The sequence below is a fragment of the Arachis ipaensis genome, chromosome B08, assembly GCF_000816755.2.
Source record: "Arachis ipaensis cultivar K30076 chromosome B08, Araip1.1, whole genome shotgun sequence".
Lineage (NCBI taxonomy): Eukaryota > Viridiplantae > Streptophyta > Magnoliopsida > Fabales > Fabaceae > Arachis > Arachis ipaensis.
The window spans coordinates 39,998,510-40,003,326 of record NC_029792.2 but is presented as its reverse complement, the minus strand read 5'-3'; the positions used below and the strand labels follow the sequence as shown (position 1 = coordinate 40,003,326).

Genomic DNA, 4,817 nt, shown 5'->3' with positions numbered 1-4,817 from the left:
TGCTCAAAATAGGTAGAAGTACACTATCCTTTAGAGAAATGTTGAGTAGCTTGTAATTTGAAGCCAAAAGTTATTTGTTGTATGTTACGTGATTCTGAGGAGCTGGGATACATCCTTCCTTCCTTCCAAGGTTAGAAACATGACATCTTTATTTTTAAGACCTTTTTAGTCAGTATTCTTCCTTCTGAAGTGGACGGTTACCCAGATATACCTTATAGGATCATTTACAAAGAAGAGTATCCTTTTAATATTTCAAATCCAGTTGATTGTTTTTTAGCCTAGAGAAAAAATTTCTGTTTATTCAACTTCATACTTAGACAACTAATTAGATAAAAACACATTCAAATTTTTAAATTAAATTTGTTTGTTATTTAGCAGCATTCAATTGGTGTTATAGCCTTATAGCTTAAGAAAAGAAATTATGGAACATAATAAAGATGCGAAGGCTAAAATCAAATGGTTGGAAAACCATGGATAAAAAACGAATTGGTAATTCTGTTAAACAACAAACTCTTATTCTATTTGGTTGAAAAAACAGGTTCCAAAAGAGGGAGCTAAAATATGCAAGCCAATATGCAATTTCAAAGGTAAGAATCACATGGAGCAGCTTTTTGTTTCTAATATTATTGTACATGGTTACAATGATGAATTAACCCAATCTTGATCAATGCGAAATATATTTTTAAAGATAAATGCTATTTGTACACCAAAATTAATCACTAAAATCAACCACTAATGTATTTGTGTATAAATACATGTGTGGTTTAATTTATTTTCAATGTGTATTTGTATTCCAACATATATTTTATACTAGTGGCTGACTTTGGTGGCTGATTTTGGTGTACACATAGCATAACCCATTTTTAAAATATGTGAAAACCGATGTTTGAAAAGTTACGTCTCTTTGTGAAGTTATGACTTATTCAAAAGTTGTAACTTATTAAAAAATTATAATTCATTGAATAATTATATCTTTTGAAATAAACTTTTTTTATTCACGAGTACGTAGTTGCATATACGTAATTGTATATTGCATGTACTCAGTAGTAGCCCATTTTACACACCATACTAAATTAGGGGATGCGAATTAAGTTTAAAGGAGAGTGTGTCGCATACACATTGAAAAATTGTGCTATTATATTCTCTACTCTTTTTGTTGCAATATTTACCATCAGTTCAATTTTGACTTGCTTTAATGGAAGATCAAACAATAGAAAAGAGTGTTCACATCTTAGATGCAAAGAAAATTCCCTTTTTTTTTTTGCGTGGTGAAAAAACTTTGTTTTTCTTATTAATGGATGATGTCTCAACATACAACCTGAATAGTATCACAGTTCCTCAGCAATCAACTACAACCAAGTAATCAAATCAAAATTTATACTTAGTTCAAGACAAGTATAAGAGCTTCTCCCAAATAAAGTACAGAATACATGCCTAAAAGCAGCAAAATAAAAGAATAATAATCCTAAGCTGGCTTCTTGATTACAGCGTAACAATGGGATACATAATTTTACGACCTCCCTAGTTTGATTCTTCCTCAAGAAATTTGATTTTGATCTAACCAACCCCACAGAAAAAATGGACCCAGATAAAGAAACAAATAATTAGAATAAATCGAAACAAAACTATTGAGCTCTAAAATACTGATTGTTACAAGCACTGCACACTATCAAATTGCCTTTTGTGATCCATTGCCTTCAAACCATTCCCATTTGCTTCTGCTTCCTCATCTCGATAATCTTCCTATGGGAATTAGAATGCAACTCGTGACGAAAAGTTGGGCTGGTTGCAGGACGGTACTCGGGGACCAGTCGACCAGACTTGAACCTAACCCCACAGGCATTACAAAGTGTTTTTGGCCCAAGCGGACCTGATCGCCACTGTGGAGTTTCTTCAGATCCACAGTGCTGACATTTCCTCCCAATGGTTGGGATTTTTATCACTTCTACTCCGGAAATTTCTCTACTAGATAGTCTCCACCAGGACTGATGACTTGAGACGTCAGCAATAGCCAGGCGAGGCCTACTACGACACTTGCTCCTTGCTCGGACAGGGACCTTCAGGTGATCAAAGCCGTTTAAGAGTGTAATGTTGTTAGTGCAGTTATTATTGGGGATGCTCCTTCTATATTCAAGCACTGAGGCTGTCCCTTGGTGCTTTGACATGTTAGGCTGAATAGATGGTATGTCGACAAATGTTTCGACAGCAGGAAATGCGTCTTTATTGGACAACCATTCAAGCTCTTCCTCGGCGAACTCCTGATAGATGAAAATGGGGGGCAAATTGATCTTCACATCACTCAGTGGATACCCAACTAATTAGTAATCAATGCAGACCTTTGGATAAAAGGAACAAGTGACCACATGATTTGTTTTCTTCAGACTGAAGAAATGAATGACTCTACCACAAGGAAAGCTTGGAAGAAAAGTAAGTGGAAAAATATGACCAAATATATAGTCTACATAATGTTTATTACCTGATCTAGTGTTTGCGATGCAATGATGAACACATAAATAAAAATATGTAAGCACCTGTTAATGTTCTACTTTTGAAAAGAAAATTATAATAACCAACTGCACTATAGGACAGTACCCCCATATTTTGCAAACAAAAAGAAAAATTAAGTTTCACTGCCATTTTTTCAATAACACCCTTGAGTAATTAAGATAAATCCTGTAGTAACACACTAACACTAACAAATGACCACCACATTTTGAGTAAAAGCTTGTCCTAAAGTATAGTGTACACACTTATAAAAGAAACTAAAGCCAATCAAGAACCTTTTATGTTCAATAAAAGATAATCCATACATCTTATCTTATTTCTCTTAATGCCCTATGCAACTGACTCAATAAGCTTAGTCCAAATTTTAATTCCACCCAATACCCGCCAAATCAGCATATAAAACATAAACGTTTTTCCTAACATTTCTGTTTTCAAAATCACAAGATTCCGAAATAGTCACAATCAAAAAGCAAAAAATTTGTTTTCTTTTTCTCGGGCATTAAGATTCCGAAAGAACTGAAAATGGAATATAAAACTTACAGAGAATGAATAGTTAGGATCATCCATGGCCAATGGATTGAATGAAGGTTGCTTGCATTCTGGGTTACAAGGAAATCCTTTCCTGCGTCTGTCAACAACAGCATCATTATCCTCACCTACGTCGGATGAGAAATCCAAGAGGTCATCGACGGTACCAAGAACCTCCATTCCTGAAAGGACAGACATTTGAAAACACAATAGTGAAAAGTATGCAGCAGAATTATGTGTTATCTAGAACTTCAAAGTACAAACTCATCAGTATATGAAATATGTAATAGACAATGAAAAATCACACCGAAATATGGAAGCATAAGATGTGTTCTGTCTCCACTACCCAATATAAATATATATATGTGGCACCATCATAAACACAAATTAAATGATAAGTATATCCATAATTAATAAAGGAGTGTGGTAAGGTGAACACTCGTCCCCAGGGCTATCATTTTAGGATTTCACTAAATATTGTGCAAGTCCCATGCTTTTTGTGGATCATTTGAAAAGTTTATCTTAAAGAAAGGATGCTATATTTTTGTATAAATTAGCACCATATGCCATCCTATATTGACACAGGTCAATTGTCCATTTTTCTTCGATTCTTTCGGTCCCTAGTTCCCTATTGCACAATCACTTAGAATATAGTTTTCTCTTCTCTCTTCTTTATGTCTCTCTTTTTCTTTCTTCTTGTTGCTTTTGTAAGAAAATGTCACTCTCAAGTCAGGTTGCCAATGAGTAAGAACAATTCAGACCCATGTAACTTAAAAATAAGTTTAGGGATATTTTAGTTGTAAACAAATATCATTTTGAAGAGGAAAAAATAATGACTATTGGTTGAAATGATTTGTCTAGAGCATGAATAAAAATATGTACATAGTCAGTACAAGTCCCGATAAAAGAAAGAAATCAATATTGCTGTTATTATTATCACTATTGTTTGAAAAACTTTTGCCACTCTATGATATAAACGTTATCGACTACAGCCATATCAACTGCAAGAGCCACTATTAATAGCTATAACAATCGGGATTACATAGTCATATATTTATTTAATGATTGAGATTTTTGGGATGTAAATTCACAGAAGAAAAAGGCAAAGAAGTTACTTCCGAGTAAATCTTTAGCCATCAAAAAACAAAACAGAATATATTATGTACAACACTTGGAGAGAATAAAACAACATTCAAAAATGGTTACACTACAACATGCTCCCTAAGGAAAGAAAACAATCAAAAGACTACCAAAAAAAAGAACTAAAATATGTATGATAATGGACATTTCAAAAGTTCATACTTCACGTTTCTGATACTTGTTACAAGTTTTCCACTCACAGACGCATAAAGTACTACTCAAAATGGGAGCAAACAATGAAGAAACATGCACTACAAGCAACTAAGGGTTTTGTACCAACTTCAAAGTTCAACTAAGACCATAAAAACTCACTTTTTCAAACCATAAAAAACAACTATTCCATTTTGCAGCATGCTCAGTTAAATAGGCAAATTATAAATGTATTGTAGAGAAAGAGGACAAAAGAAACATGTTGATACTAAGGCATGAGAGAAAAAGATAAGAAAGGAAATGAAAACAGGTAGGAAGCAGAGTAGGACAAATAAGTACAGTACCTAGCTCGAATGCTTTCAACTTTGCAACTTTTTGGGTCACAGAAAGTTGTTGCAGTAGCTGAAACTGAGACGAAAGGAAAGAAACCCCAGAGCAAGTAGGTATGAGGCTTTGAGATATTGAGGGACTGAGAACAAGAGATGGTGAGGCAC

General features: G+C 34.0%; 1 pseudogene; it reads right to left on the bottom strand.

Moving 5' to 3' along the window:
• On the bottom strand, window positions 1,708-4,811 carry LOC107614333 (annotated as a pseudogene).